At 45.7% G+C, this 16,561-nt stretch overlaps 1 long non-coding RNA gene across 2 annotated transcripts; it reads right to left on the bottom strand.

The window, feature by feature from the left end:
* Nucleotides 1-11,429: 11,429 nt before the first annotated feature.
* Nucleotides 11,430-16,489, bottom strand: LOC121011728 (uncharacterized). 2 transcript variants are annotated; one of them, XR_005781728.1, is made up of 3 exons: nucleotides 16,148-16,489; nucleotides 15,602-15,740; nucleotides 11,430-11,536 (listed from the first exon to the last, which is right to left on the bottom strand). It is a non-coding gene; the product is annotated as an uncharacterized LOC121011728 (long non-coding RNA). The 2 variants fall into 2 exon arrangements; XR_005781727.1 differs by having other exon boundaries at nucleotides 15,602-15,720.
* Between the last annotated feature and the right edge of the window lie 72 nt (nucleotides 16,490-16,561).

Below are 16,561 nucleotides of genomic sequence, written 5' to 3'. Positions count from 1 at the left end.
ATTTTATTTTATTTTATTTTATTTTATTTTATTTTATTTTATTTTATTTTATTTTTGATATAGTTTATTGTCAAGTTGACTGACATACTGTGTATACAGTGTGCTCTTGGTTTTGGGGGCTGATTCCTGTGATTCACCGCTTACATACAACACCCAGTGCTCATCCCAACAAGTGCCCTCCTCAATGCCCATCACCCATTTTCCTCTCCTCCCTGCCACCCCCATCAACCCTCAGTTTGTTCTCTGTATTTAAGAGTCTCTTATAGTTTGCCTCCCTCCCTCTCTGTTTGTAACTATTTTCCCCCTCTCCTTCCCCCATGGTCTTCTGTTAAGTTTCTCAAGTTCCACATATGAGTGAAAACATATGGTATCTGTCTTTCTCTGACTGACTTATTTCATTTAGCATAATACACTCCAGTTAGACATCAAGCATAACACTCCAGTTAGACATCAAGGATTTTAAAAGCTCCAACCTCAGACTTTTCCCTTGAAGATCTCATAGTCTATCTGGAGAGACAAAGCAATTCAATAATTGCATCATCATGGGCTAAAATCTATATTAGGAAGTACCTGGCTGGCTCAGTTGGAAAAGCGTGTGACTCTTGATCTTGGGATCATGAGTTTGAGCCTATGTTGGGTGTGGAGACTACTTAAATAAATAAAGCTTTAAAAAAAATAAAATAAAATCTGTATTAGAAGGATGTAGAAGGGGTTCTAGGAACCCAGAGGATAAAGAAACTCATTCTTCTGTGGAGGGAAGGGAAAGGGTCATGGGGAGCTGCACAGAGGCTATGCTGAGTCAGGGTTTCCCAGGTGAACAGTAGGGAAAGAATACTCCATGGAGACGGAATAACACGAGTAAAGGTGTAAAGATGTGTTTGGAAAACTGCAAGCCCATGTTGCTGGGGTGCATCATTGAGAGAGGAGTAGTTGGTGAGGCCAACAGGGAAGGTGGCAGTCCGTTAAAGGCCTTGCACATCTTGCTGGGGGGTTTAGGCCCAACCCCACATAAGCTGAGAAGCCATTAAAGCATTTCAGGCAAGGGGATTATGTGATCAGATTGGGACTTCAGAGAAATCATAATGTTTGGTGTAGGGGACAAGGGTATTAAATCTTCCTTTTTGATGCCTCCCCTAAGCAGTTATTTTGCTATCCATGCTGCCCACCAAGACTTTGGAGACTTTTTCATATTTTTACCAAATACTTCCTTACACTTCTCAACATTTTTGAAACTAGCATCTCAAATGTCCCCAATAGAAGCATCCTAAGTAGAGACTATAGTGAAGTAGGTTTATGAAATCCACGCCCACCCATGCTGGTCCCTGTGCAGGGCCTTGTTACAACAAAAGGGCATCCACTGGGCCAACCTAAGGGTGTTGCTCCCCACAGCTATTAACTTCTTCTGTTCTGCCTTTTTGGCCTCAGAGATCCTGCACCCATGTATCTAACAAAAAAAGGTCATTTGATTCACATGTGCTTGAGAATTTTATTAGACATCCAAGTAGAGAGATCCAAGAGGTAGTCAGAGATGCACAGAGATGTGTGCATATCTGCGCTTCCGGGGAGAGATCCAAGATGCCAGGAGGCCCAAGCACATCTGTGAGTGGTCAGCATATGAATAAGACAGAATTACATCACCTAGTGTAAATACAGAGAAGGGGTCTGAGAACTGAGCCCTCAGGCCCTGCAAATTTAAGAGGCTGGGGCTGGGGGTCGCTGTTGAGGAAGAACAAGCAAGGTGACTGAGAAGGAGCAGCCACTGGAGAAGGAGGAAAGCTGATACTTTCTTCCATTTACTGACTGATCCTTCTCAGGAAAGGTAGGTTTACAAAGAGGATGAAAAAAAAAGAGGCTAAGACTGTGGATACTGGATTTAGATGGACTGGATTCAAATCTCAGTCATATATTAAGTACTAAATGAGTTTACACTTTATATGTGTCACTGGGTCCAGTATATCACCAGGAGGGTATCTGCTTGTTGAGTAATCATTGTGACCACTGCACTCTGGGAATATACTGAGTGCCAAGGCAATTCATGTGAAAGAATCAAACAAAAGCCCTAGCTTCAGGGAGCTCACAGTCCAGAGGGAAGGGGCAGCCCTCAAAGTCATTCTCCATGACATCACGACATGATCAATTCTTTAATGAAACTATGAGCCATGCACTGGGAGAGCAGAAAAGGGGAATGATTAATCCAGCCTGTGATGGCCTGACTTAAAGGTGATGCATTTTTTTATCATTTGTCTTTTACATGTCAAGTTGCCCGAGAAAATCTTGACTCTTCTACCGCCAGTCCATCTATGTGACAATTTATGAGAATTTTTTTTTCTTTTGGAAAGAAGAAGCATAGATTGTGGGCACAGATTGTGATCCTACTTTTTGACAAATGAAGAATTACCATCTCGAATGAAATTGAATCCATAATTGCCTATTAGTCCAAATCAACAGCAGCTGCTGTTATGTTTTCTCACATTTGACTGTTACCCCAGTGTAGCACTCACATCACAGGCTAAACCGGGGAGCCTATCACATCTGGTGTGGTAGGCTTCAGTGATCTCAATCTTTTTCCTTGGCTGATGATTTACTTTCCATTTGGGGGGGCAGATGGTTTCTTCAAATAGGGAAGCCCCAATAAACATTAGCCTTTCTCAGATTTAACAGCCATACATTTCTCATGAACAAGATTTCTAGCATCTTTGTGTGCTTTTTATTACTCTTTGCTTTCTTCTCTATGCATTCATTCTGGTTAAAACTGAAAGCTTTAGACCTAAAATTTGTAACTGAAGATGTCCTTCCATGAATTTATTGTAAAGTCTTGCAGTGAAAAGTCCACCAGGGCAGATTGCAGAGCTGTTTGCAGCTCAGTGTTGAGCACAGTGGACTCTTCTACCCTTCTTCTGCAAACTTGTAGGTCCTCCAGTTCTGCCTGAAGACAGGGCTGGAGTTTGAGAGCCAGATGAATGTTTGGATCACTGCATCCTCCAATCCTAACGTAACTGTAACAGCAATCCTTCTGGTGGTAGCGTGGATGATGGTGAATGTGTTTGGGATAAGACAGATTCCATTGGAAAGGGAAAGGAAGGTAGCATGGGTAAGGGTTGAGCATTGGTAGCTGAGATCCAAGGAGGAATTTTTTTCAACCGCCCAGGAATATACCCTGAAATCACTCTTTGCTCTTCAGAAAACAAAAAGACCTTGAAAATCATTAAAAGAAAAGAAAGAGAACTGTATTCTTGATTGCAAAATGAAGGATACTCTACCCTTTTCTTTTAGGAAAGATAGATTTGTTTCTTAAGTATATTACTTGAAGAGCAGTCATTCTTCAAAGTTGTTCCTGTGCTTCAGCCTTTACCTAAAAGAAGGAATTTCTTTTAATATAGGAATCCCAGTGATGCTGAGGACAACGGACTGAATGTTTGTATCCCCCCCAAATTCATATGTTGAAATCCTAACCCCCAAGGTAATAGTATTTGGAGGTAGGGCCTCTGGGAAATGATTAGTTCATAAACGTGGAGCTCTCATGATGGAATTTGTGCCCTTATAAAAGGGACTCCAGAGAGCTCCCTCATCCTTTCCACCATGTGAGGACAAAGCGAAAAGATGGCCAAGAAGAACCAGGAAGCCGGCTGTCATCAAACCCCGTATCTGCCAGTGCCATGATCTTGGACATCCCAGTCTCAGAACTATGAGAAAAAGATTTCTGTTTATGGTATTCTGTTATAACAGCTCAAACAGACTAAGACATCAAGCTTCTACACACGTACGTTAGTGGGAAGTGCAGTCTTCCCCCTGATTTGGCCAAATCTCTCAACAGTGCAAACACAGCCCAAAGGGTCAGTCCTGGTTACACTGATGTTAAGCGGTCACTGCTGAAGCCTAGCTGTGTTCCAGGGGGCAAGAGCAGACATTCTTCCTGCCTTCCCCTTCCCTGATCTTGGCTGCCCCAATTTGTTACAGTCAACCTTAGGCATGCCATGCCAGAGTTAGCTAGCTCCCAATGGTGTAGCCCTTCAGCAGATAGCCACTTCCCCAGTGTCAAGCTGCGGGACTCCCGCAGTGTCAAGCTGGATGGGTTGGAAGGAGGCTCCAGCATTAGCCTCATGTTGTTCGCAGAGTCAGATCTCCCCTCTGATGGGCTCTAGGCCTTTGGACACCAGTCCCGATTCTCCCCTGTCATGGTGAACACCATTTCAGCAGCCTAATCGCAACTGTCTGTCATTGAGCCCCTGTCAAGATACCCTAAGTTCATCTGACATGTTCTGCTGACTCTGAATCTCAAAGAGACTAGATCAATAATAATGAGCTGTTGTTGTTGTTGAGCATTATTTACTCTCTAAGTACAAGTTCCTATTAAATTAAATGGAATGAAACAGGAAGGGTGAGGAGGAGTTGGCTCTGCCGTCCCAGATGAGTATATGTGTGTGTGTGTGTGTGTGTGCATGTGTGTGTGCGTGCATGCGTGTGTACACGTGTACTGTGGGGAAAGGAGCTGGTTATAATGACCAGGCCCTGAGGGCATATTCTTCTGGAGTCCAGGATTCTTCTTTGTTCTGATTTCCTAAGGAGCCTAGGGTAAGGCCGATACAAAGGTATTGAAGACAGATTTTGGGTGATGGGGAAATTTTATAACATCTCACTAATTTGCCATCATCAGTCTACAGTCTAAAATTCTTGAACTTACAGACAGTTTGGGCAGTTGGGCAGTTTGCACTGCCAACAGTAACCATATCGGACGTTTCTGTAAGTTTTGACACTCACATAACAGGTCACAGACGAGTCATACGTTGGTATGCCAGGAAACCCAAAAGCTGTTTAGAGCCTTGGGAATCCAGAGAGAGACAGAGATGTTTCTTTGGCCTAGCACAGACAGATTCATTTGGCACAATTAGTAATGCTGAGCACCTCCTCTATGCTAAACCTTTAGAGAAGGAAATGCTGTGGCTCCTTCTGTGGAAGAGATGATTGCCTCCCTGGGGACAGCAGGAGGATGCAATCCTAGAAACAGTTAAGACCACAGACTCTGTTCAGGGCCTCTGGGCCTGGCCTTTAGCTGCCCTGGCTACCATTGTGTGACCAGCTACCTCTGCAGGGAAATGCTTACGTGTCCTCCCACATAGTCACTCTGCACAGTGGCAACTGATTCTTCGAATCAGGGAAGAGTTTGCTCCCAGTCGTCAGGGCATTTGGGTTGAGAGAGGCAGCTGACATCCCTTCTGTCTGGTCCAGGACTCGGGTAGAAATAGTAGCTTTCAGCTTTATCATTCACCCAGTGTTTTCAACCCAGGAAGGTAGGCACAGACGTGTCCCAGGAGAGGGTGGCTACTGTGCCCAGAAAGGTGGATCCCTTGTCGTGGTGATGAATCATCTGAAAAGGTAAAAGCAAAACAAAACCAGAAACAAAAACCAAGTCTAAGTCAAGGTGGGTGGTACTGGGGACCGGGGCTGGCAGGGACATCTACCCTAGTGCTGGATTAGAAGAGGTTGGCCTTCTCCTGGGAGAGCGAGGTAGGTATTTCTTACAAGAAGTGAGGTCCCCCAGTTTTCCACAGGGCTATGGGAAAAATTGCTTGTAATTATGTTAATTACAACAACAGAGCCCTTCACTTCTCAGGAGGGCTTTTCATCTTCAAAGGGGCTCCAGGATGGAGCATTAATACTTGACATGAAAGTCTTTGGAGTTTCAGAACTGAAGGCAGAGGGGCCCTAGCTATGTGGGGGCTGGGGCATGGGTGCTGTCTCGGAATGCCAATGCCCAAGGAATTCTCTTGCTGTAAGGTGGGGATCAGGTTAAAGCAGGGATACATGCCAGAAACTGGCCCTCATCTCACTGAAATTGGAGGGGTAGAGGGACTGAAGTGTCACCTCACTCCCCTATACTGGGACTCCCCGTTAAATTTGAATTTCAGATAAACACTAAAAGCACAAATGCACTACACAATTTGCTTATACACGCCCACACACAGCAAGTGCCATCAGAGGCTGGGCTTCCTACCTGATAGACTCCTACCAGAGAGGTCAGCAAATCCGGGCGTGTTCCCCCCAGGGCCATAGGGAACAAGGGCTCCTCAGACCTGCCCAGACCCAGCCTCTTTCCCACCCCCGTGTGGGAATGCCAGAAAGTCCTCCTTTCAGCTCTGTCAGGGCTAGAACTCAGGGCTGGGCTGCTGGGTCCAGTCCAGCCTCCCCAACTCCTTTATTTACCTTGGATTTGGGATGAAACAGCCTCAGGAGTGGAATGTCTAAAGCGTCCCCTCCCCGCTTCTCCCCCGTCTTTCCTTCTCTGCACCCTGACCTCCACCCCACCACTCTGTAGTTTGAGCGAGACATCTGTGGCCGCCCACCCCCAACTCCCAAAACTGCTGGAATCACAATTCTCCTGTGACAAAAACCAGAGCAAGATGGTCACTGGGCTGAGATGAGCTTCCAGCCTCGGCAGTGGAATCCAGGCTGCCAGGACGGGTCTGGGCCTGAACTAGAAATGCCGGAGGGTTCCTGGGCTGGGCGGGAAGGGGAGACAAGCTGGCACTTGCCACAGCACAGAATAGTAACTGGGAGGTGGCAGTGCCTGCTCTGAAACAGAGCGAAACTCTCAGGGCCTCCGGACACAGGCACACTGGTTCCCAGGCCCCTAAAGCTCCAGAGCTGGCCCCCGGGCTCAGTCAGTTAGGGTCAAGGGCAGAGCATGTTGCCTTCTTCACGCCCCCAGGACAGAGAGATGGTCACACACATTTACATCCTGGGATATTACTTCGGGCCCGTGGGCACGATTAACATTCCAAAGCTTCGGTTCCCCCTCATGACCTAATGGAAAGGGCACGAAGTCAGTCAGATAGGGCGGGTCAGCTTCCCACTCACCGTTTACCAGCTGAGTGACCTCGGGTAAGACTCTCTTAACAAATTTTTTAAAATGCCCCCGATGTACTTGAAACTAAAGCCATTTAAGGAAAATGGTGGTGGGCAAGATGAACCTGGCCGATTGGCTGGCAGTGCTGTATAGAAGGCAGGGCACTGAGCTGCAGCTGTTCCTTCAAAGTACAAGATGCTGGGAAGATTCCAGAAAAACTAATATTGGTAAATCACTCTTAGAATCGTATTGGGGAAGAACAACTTTCCCCTCTGGATTAAACATTTACCCCTCTGGGTAAAACATGCTAGTGTTTCTTTCCCTCCTCATCCTTTCTTAATGAATTAAAAGTACATGAATATATGAACGGAGTATGACACACTCAGTTCATGGGCATCATTCAAATCATGACCTGCACTTCCAGAAGTATGTTGAGCCCTGCACAATAAATGTTTGTTGATTGACTAACTAACCTGTCTGATTAGATGAAAGGGCAGAAGCAAGGATTGATTTCATGTCAACTGAGTAGATCTTCTTAGAAATCCTGCCTCTTATTTTAGAAGCTTCAAAGATTAGTGTTTTATTTCCCCAAATCCCCACTCACTGGCTCTACTATTTTGTTACCTCCTTCCATTTCTATTTATGCAGCAGCGATGCCCGGCTCTGCAGATAATGTTTTATAACTAGTGAACTAGAACAGCAAGAGCATTGAAGCTACTTGGCTATGCTAAGGGATTTGTCAGCCAGGCACCTGGCCAGGGAAGGCCTGGTGGGTCCTTCCTTGGATTTGAAAGGCCAAGGAGAGAAGCTGCTACTGTTAGCAGCCCAACGTTATGCAGATGTCACTGTGCTGGGGAGGGACAGGTGGTGTGTGGGCTGCCTCGTCTCTAATTCCTAGGTCTGAACAAAATAGGGGGAAAAAACAGTCCCAACAGAGTGGGATTGGAAGTATCCCAGGGGAGTTAAAACCAGGTAGCGCCATACATGAGACTTTGGTAACAAGTGGGAACAGCCCTGGGATAGGGGGTGGTGTAAGGGACAGACGAAGAACTGATTCTACTCTTAATTGATCTCTCCTATGAGTCATTTTATCTCATTTGAAGTTCAGAGATTTGCTCCTGAGCCGGAGTATGGCCACTTCCCGTGTGATCTATTATCCTCGATGAGCCTCAGTTTCCTAAAGTGTAAGGGGGAATACTAATACCTAATCCCTACGTATGCACGGAATAAATATGTATTGAACACTTACTGTGTGCCAGGCCCTGTGCCAAGTTCTCCACTGAGAACACAGTGGAAACAAGACAAAGTCCCTATCTTCCTGGAACTCATTTATACTCCAGGGCAGAACCCCCCCCAAATAGCAGCTCCCATGGAGTGTTTTATATGGCTCATGTAATTAAATTTGTTTCTTTTTTTTTTTTAATTTTTTTTTCAACGTTTATTTATTTTTGGGGGGACAGAGAGAGACAGAGCATGAACGGGGGAGGGGCAGAGAGAGAGGGAGACACAGAATCGGAAACAGGCTCCAGGCTCTGAGCCATCAGCCCAGAGCCCGACGCGGGGCTCGAACTCACAGACCGCGAGATCGTGACCTGGCTGAAGTCAGACGCTTAACCGACTGTGCCACCCAGGCGCCCCTAAATTTGTTTCTTTAAATGTGTTGCAAATGTATACAAAGTTTTACATAAAGTCTAGATTTCCCAGTGGCAAGGCTGGGCCTGTCTTTCTGCATGGCAACTATCAGCCAGAGCTTAGTGTCTGCTTCCCTTAAAAGGAAAGCATTTTCTCCAGGTAGCCACATTCTGCACATTTCCAGGCACTCTTATCTTGCTCAAACTTAAAGAATATTTTTATTTGTTTGTTTAGTTAAAACCTTTCCATCCTCCCTGACTATAAAGAGGTGAAAGCCTGGCTCTTGGATATGACATTCAAGGCCTCTTAGGTCTGTTTCCTGCCTGATTCGTCCCTACAAATACTAAAGCTCCGGCAAATTGAAACCTCCTGATCTTCCCACATGGTACCTCTGACCATTTGCAATGTTATTTTCTCTGCCCAAATGTTTTTTGCTTCTATTTTTCAATCCAGAAAATTGATACTGACCTGTCAGGGTCATTTTATTTTTTGTTTTAATTTTTTTTTCAACGTTTATTTATTTTTGGGACAGAGAGAGACAGAGCATGAACGGGGGAGGGGCAGAGAGAGAGGGAGACACAGAATCGGAAACAGGCTCCAGGCTCTGAGCCATCAGCCCAGAGCCCGACGCGGGGCTCGAACTCACAGACCGCGAGATCGTGACCTGGCTGAAGTCAGACGCTTAACCGACTGCGCCACCCAGGCGCCCCATGTCAGGGTCATTTTAAACATAACTCTCCCCATTTGTTCAAACTTTCTGTGAGGAAGTACCCAGAGAGTCACATGGCGTGGAGACCCTCAAAGATAGAAATGGCCCATTTGAGACCTGAGGGACAGCACTTGTTTTACATCTTACAGTTGGGCCCAGGGACCTTCCCAGTTGGTGACAAGTTGTAAAAAGCCTCAGCTTTCCCAATAAATAGGAACAAAATATAAACATGGAATGAAATAATGTCTGTGAGTGACATCTGATAATATTTCAAAAACCACATTTGACTGGGGTTATTGATGTTTAGTAAGTAACAGCAATTGTTCCTGTTGTCGTATTGATATTCCAAGTGGTGGTAATTTCATCGAGAATGGTAGGCCAGCAGCTGTAATGTGTGCTCTGGGAAGAGTCTATGAGGGCTGTAGAGTTGTGAAATGGTTAAGAGATGTGGTTGGAAAAGCAGGCTAGGGTGAGAGAGGGGCCTTCCAATTAGACTCCTTGCTTGGCCTTTTTCTGCATTCTTCCTATCTTAAACACAGCAGCCAGAGCGATGCTGCAAAACAAGTCACACCTTGTTGCGCTTACTCTAAAGCCCCTAGTGGCTCCCTATCTGCCTTAGAGTAAAAGCTAAAGTCATTACCTCTCACACCTTGTATCCCAACACTTTCCCCTCACTCCTTGCTCTGTTCCAGCCACTGAACCTCATTCTGACCTCCCTGACCCTCCTTTAATGAGCAAGTATGTGCTTACCTCAGGATCTTTTCATTTGATCGCCCCTCTTTCAGGAACCATCTTCCCTCTGCTATCTACACAGCTCCATCCAACACTTTCTTAGATCTCTACTCAAATGTCATCTTCTCCATAGTTAGTCTATCTAAAATTTTACTTCTTCCCTGCCCCCTCCCCTTCCTAACCTCGGTTGCCTTATTGTTCTCCTTGGAACTTATTACCAACCAATGTGCTTTACTTGCTTCACTTATTTATCTTGGTTATTTTCTGTCTCTCCCCACTGGAATCTAAGTACTAGAGAGCAGAAGTTCTTATGTGTCCTGCTCACTGCTGTATCCCCCAGAACCTAGAACAGAGCCCGGCACATAGTAGATACACAATAAACATGTGTTGGATGAGTGAATAGTGCTTTGATTCAATAAACCTTGGGAAGTCACAGAATGTTTTTGAGCAGGAAAGTGAATGGGGTCAGAGCTCACAAAGGGCTGCAGGACAGAGTAGAATGGGGCTGGAAGCTGGAGGATAGGAGGTAGTTACAATAGCAGAAGGACTCATAAGTGAAAGTTTAAACAGAGGGCTTCAGTACCAATAGAAGATGACAATAGGAGGTGGTAAGTTTCATGAGGGCAGGGAATTTGTCTGGCATATAGTAGGTGTTCAGTAAATATTTACTGAATGATGAATGAGGGAATGATGCTTGTGTTTTTCATGTGGGATGGCCTCAGGCCTTGGTCTGGGTCTGTGTGAGGAAAGACCTGAACCTTCTTTGCTCTTGACTCTGGGGTTCTTTCTCCTGGCCAGGAGTTACATGAGATCAACACTTAACTCTTACTTCGGTATGTACATCTTCCCTTCCTCCCTTCCTGCTAACCCCCCATGGCATGCAGTCACCTTTTAGGCCTCAGCTTAACTCAGACAAATTGGGGTTCAGGCTGTGGGAATTGAGGTGGGGTTCAGGCGGCAGGTTTCTACAGGCAGTGACCAGGTCGAATGAGCTTTTTGAATGCTATACAACCAAAGCCTTAGGTGACGTGGATAAATTAGTGTGGAAATTAGTGTGCCAGTCCAGAGCCCCTCAAGAGCATGGAAATCCCTGTGGACATCATCCATACCTTTTCTGCAAAACCACAAGTTATTGGATAGGAGGCTGATCTAGGTTGAGGCTGGGTATGTGGACTGTGTTAAGAGAAAGTTCCCACAGTGGGGGGGGGGGGGGGTTGGAGAGGGGGGAGGGGGGTGAGGTGGGGCTGTTGCTTGGTTAAAGAACCTCTCATTTATACCCTCCCTGGTCTGCCCTTCTCCTCAAAGGAATTATTCACTAGGCTCTGAGATCCACATTGGACCTTGTCCCTAATCCAATCAACAGAAATGAAGGGCTTCATATCCTCCCTGCCCCAAGAATAAACATATAGTAACTCGCTTCTGAATTTTCCAGGTTTCTATTAAGTGAATGTCTGGTGCCCAGAACTGCACCAGATCCTCGCCTAAAGATGGTGGAGAAAAATAACATTTGCATAGACTTATTCTTGTTTTATTTATTTAATTTGATCTTCTTGTCAATCCTGTGAAGTAGTATCCTCATGTAAGAGATGAATAAACTGAGGTCTAGCTCGTTCATGCAACTAGAAGTTGAGAGAAGGGAAATTTGAGACAAGTTTTGATTCATCCCAAACATCGGTTGTTTTTCTGAGGACATCAGTGCTGTCTCTAGAATTTGACCACAGAACTAGGAATTGTTTGGACGAGAAGGTGCTTGTGGAATGTGCTCAGGTCCTTCCCACAAAGGGGTTCAGGCTCAGACAGCAACAGCCACAAGCCAAAAGAATGGTCTGATAGTCCGGTCCCCTGACTCCCACGTGCTTTTTCTTTTGTCTTTAAAAACAGGTGATGATAATATCATTCTTAAATATTATGTTTATCTGCCTTAAAAATCAAATAATACTGAAAGCTTTATAACCAAAACATTGGCCCTCCCCACTCCTTATTTTTGTTGAGAGAATATTTCATCTCCTAATATTTTTGTTGAAATCTCTCATACCTTCTTATCCTACCCCTCCCCAATGCTTTTTGTCCTCTTCTTAACCTTGTGGTTGTACCAGAATGGTGGGGGGTGGGGTGGGGAGGGAAAACAGATAAAACACATTTGGTCAATCAGTCTTATTGAACAGAAGTCCAATTTCTTACCACATTGCCCTCCCCCCCCCCCCCCCATAGGATTCTGTATCCCCAGATAACTCATTTTGCTGAAGTCAACACATGTCCAGTGCTCAGGTAGCTTAGCCTTGAGCCTGACACTGGTAGGAACTCCTGGCTCATGAGAGCTCCTGTCTGGTCTGTGCCTTGCTGCCCTCAAGTCCCCTTGCTGCCCTCTGTCCCCTTGCTGCTGAGGCCAGAGATTGATTTACATGAGAAAACAGAGTAGATAACCACAGCGATGATCCCTCCCATCCACACTTGACCACGTTCAGAAAGCTTTCATGCCCACAGTCTCATTTTACAACAGCATAACATCATGGGATATGTTGTTCAGTACTGCCCATGAAGTCAAAATTGGGACACTGCTCTGTCCTGACAGGGCAGCATATTTAAAATCAGGACTGTGATGGGGCACCTGGGTGGTTCAGTCTGTTAAGCATCCAACTTCAGCTTAGATCATGATCTCCCAGTTTGTGGGTTTGTGAATTTGAGCCCCCTGTGGGGCTCTGCTCTGACAGCTCAGAGCCTGAAGCCCGCTTCAGATTCTATGTCTCCCTCTCTCTCTCTCTGCCCCTTGCCTCCTCTTATGTGTTCTCTGTCTCTCTCTCTCTCTCTCTCTCTCTCTCAAAAATAAATAAATAAATAAGCTTAAAATAAAATAAAATAAGATCAGGACTGTGAATCTTCACATTCATGGCAGTTTCTTATTTGGCTCTTATGTCTGCAGGGCCAGTGGAACTTTCTTTTGCCGGGGTGGGGGGGGGCCGGGGAGGGGTGGAAGTGGAGTCTCTGACTGGCACTGGAGGGGAGGAAGAATGATGGGAGGACCTCAGGGAGAGAGCTTACTTCCAAGTGATTTACTGGACCTTGTTTTTCCTCCTCTTCCCACATAGATCCAAATTTGGAATAAAGAAAACTATTCCTTTGAGGACACTTACCAGCACTTGGCTTAGTTCAAGGATAAAAAGAGAGTCAGAAACTAATAATTCTGAACACTTTAGTGGGGAATTCACCTAAAATCTCAAACTGAAAACTGTTTGATTGCCTGGGCTAGAAAGTGAGATTCATTTATAAATTATTTTTGCTGCAGCTTCCACTACAGAAATCTCAATAAGCCTCGAATTTGGATCACATTCTGGGACCCTCTATACAGGGTAAGGGGCAACAATTCAGGCTACAGTTTAGGCGATGTGTTAGGTTCATCTGTAGCCCCAGTACCTTGAAACACTTGGATGGAGCCAGAGATAAATCAGGGTAGGACTTGGGCTACAAAATGCCTTCCAGAAGGCTGGATGGGGTCTGAATTCCTCTGAGAGAGACCAGAATTGTATTGTTCAGTTTGATGTCCTCACCCCCTCTTCAACAGACCCGCTGACAAGTCACCCAGCCTATTGCCGTTACTGACTCCAGGGACACTAAATTCTCCACTGTCCTGAACCACTGGGAGCAGTCCCAGTTGCTACGCACCCTGCTCAGCGGAGAAGAGTGGGATTTGGGTCACATGGCTTTATTGTCATATGTTTGGTATTGTTGAGGTTAAAGCCTCTGGGTGGTGAAAGAGTCCTCACCAAGTAAGAGCTGCCTGGGAGCAGGAGAGAGGAATTCCCAGATTCCCTATAGCTATAAATCAATGCCTCTGTGTTGAAACATACATCTCACAGCCTGAAACTCAGACTCACAAATGAGTCAGCAATGCCTTACTTGAGCAGGGATGGAGGGCAAAGCAATGGAAACATCACAGGCCCAAGCCACACTGGGGATGTCTGAATCTTAGGAGTGATCTTTTGAGAACATAGAACTGATTCCTCAAGAGCCTTTGGGTTTTCTTATTCCCCAGACCAAGCAAGTGAGGTGTATCTCAAGCAAAGAAGACTTCAGGGTGGCCTATTGCCAGGTCTCATCATTCAAAGGACCCAGAAGTTCCTCTTGATCTCTACCTTAATTCCTCCTGCTTTATCCCCTTTCATTGATTCCTCAGTAGAGGGACACGAGAGTTGGGACTTTGTTTGCCATAGTATCAACAGTGCATAGATACATGCATAATTAAAAAATAATAAATTAACAACCAGTGCAGCATCAGTCAGTATAGATTCTGGTTGGGATGCTGAGCAGGGTCCAAGTGGAAGGGACCCTGGGCTTGGGTTCTAGTCTTGACTTTGTGTGTGATTTGCTACATGATCTAGAGCAAATCACTTGACCTCCTTGGACCTCAGTTTTCTCATCTATAAAAAGGGGGAATTTGGACTAGAAGTTGTAAACTCGTATGCCTACAGGGTCAGACAATTAACGTAAATGAGTGAATCCGGTAGGGTGGGGTTGTCCTGATTTTAACATGTGGATTCCATCTAAATGAGCAGCTGTTGTCGGATGGAACTGCTGAGCCAGGCTGTCTAGAGCCTGTCTTCAAGAGATGCTGAAAACCTAGATGTTTATGTGAAATCTCCTGGTGTTTAAGATACCGTGTGGGTCAAACAAACAAACATCTCTAAGCCAGTAATAGCCCTAGACCAGAGGATTTGATGGTCCCTCCCAGCTTGAATTTTCTGATTCTAAAGTATGTGTCTTCTAAAGAAAATCTTTAAGAAATCACTTTAGTTATAGGGATTTCTGCTAGTGCATAAGTGAATGCCTGTGTGTGGGCTCATACTTGTATGGTGTTGGGCTTTTGGCTCCCCTCAAATGATGCTCTCCTGGTGGTCTTTCCCCTCATCCCTCACACACACCTGCAGTGGACTGTTTGCTTGGTCTCAAGAGCCAAGCCCTGGGCCACATGGGAGATGCTGCTTGTCCAGTGAGCTCATCAGCAGTAAAGAGCAGGCTGTGCTGATGAGATAGTCCTTCCCCTCATGAAGGGAAGAGTGGCCACCAGCAGCGGCTGAGCCAGAGGCTGGCTGAGTCAGGCTTGGGGACTTGCTACCCTCCCAGCCTTCGCTGGATATGTCCCCAAGCATTGGGAATCAAGTTCCCATGATTACCAATCCGGAGCTCTCCAACACACCGGTATTAGTCTGATAGGGCCACTGGAACTAAGTACCACAGACTGGGTAGCTTAATTAACAGAAATGTCTTGTCTCACAGTTCTGTAGGCTGGAAGCCCAAAATCAAGGCATCCATAAGGTTGGATGCTTCCCAGGGCTCTGAGGGAAGGGTCTGTTCCAGGCCTTTCTCCTTGGCTTGGAGATGGCTGTCTTCTCCCTGTGTCTCTTCACATCATCTTCTCCCTCTGTGTCCAAATTTCCCTTTTCTATAAGGACACAGGTCAAATATGATTAGAGCCCACCCTAATGACCTCATTTTAACTTGATCACCTTTGTAACGACTCTTGTGTCCAAGTAAGGTCCCATTCTGAGGTACTGGAGGCTGTAGGACTTCAGCATCCGAATTTAAGGGGTGAGGGGACATAAATCAACCATAATATCACTCCTTTATGGTCTCTCTCTTGTTGCTTTAAACTTCAAAACCTAAGTACCCATAAGCATGTCCCTTCTTACCTGTGACAGCTCCATGCTTCAGGGTCTCATGTACTGGTACACAGCTCACTGTAAGCATGTACTCTGTAAGGACTGGGGTTCATTGTAGTGGGACAGGAGAGTGAACTCTCATCAAACATCTGATAGGGGACATACAGGACTTGAGTTTCAAGTAATAACAGAAGGTGTCACCTTATTCTGTGAGGCACAGTCTATATGCTTTTTATCTTTATACCAAAATTTCAAGTATTTATACATCACTCAATAAGTACCAAAATACTGTTCCAAATACTTTATATGAAGCAATTTATTGAACTCCCACAGCACTCATTTGAGGTGGGTACTCTTGTTTACTGCATTGTACTGATAAGAAACTGAGGCTCAGAGATCTTAAGAACCTTTGTCAAGTCAGTAGTAACTGATGAAGTTGGAGTTTGAATCCTAAAAGTTAGCTCCTGAGGCCACGCTTTTAATCATTACCGGATAGTGACTGGAAAAGGCAGTCTCTCACATATTATTCTCACTGAAAAGACAAGAAAAGTGAAACCAAGAAGCCAAGTAACTTACCCTGAGTCACTCGGGTAAGAGGCAGAATAAAGGCAGAATCCCTGCCCTGAAAGCCACCGAGCTTCTTCTCCATGGGATCAAGTGTCCTGAGTCCCTTCCCCTTATCCCACTCACTGACACAGGCCCACGGGTAGAAGGGCCTGCCCAGAATCTCTAAACCCTTGCTTGTGGTTAACTATCTCCAAAACCGCAGGGGAACCATGGGGTACGTGGAAAGGGGGGGGACCCTCTCAACTCAGATCTGATTTCCCAGGCGCTCCCAGTTCCCAAGACCACCAGCCCGAGGCATAAGGTCCAGCCTGGAGTCTGGGAATTTTCTCAGCCAGAGTTAGAAGCCAGAGAGCGAGGTGGGGAAGGGGCTGGGCGGCGCGGGGCCGCCCAGGAACGCAGAGTATCAGATTTCCCGTAAGCCGC

The sequence above is a fragment of the Herpailurus yagouaroundi genome, unplaced genomic scaffold, assembly GCF_014898765.1.
Source record: "Herpailurus yagouaroundi ecotype Mexico unplaced genomic scaffold, PumYag 195, whole genome shotgun sequence".
Lineage (NCBI taxonomy): Eukaryota > Metazoa > Chordata > Mammalia > Carnivora > Felidae > Herpailurus > Herpailurus yagouaroundi.
Note: the sequence above shows the minus strand (reverse complement) of the source record. Positions and strands in the feature narration are given on the sequence as shown.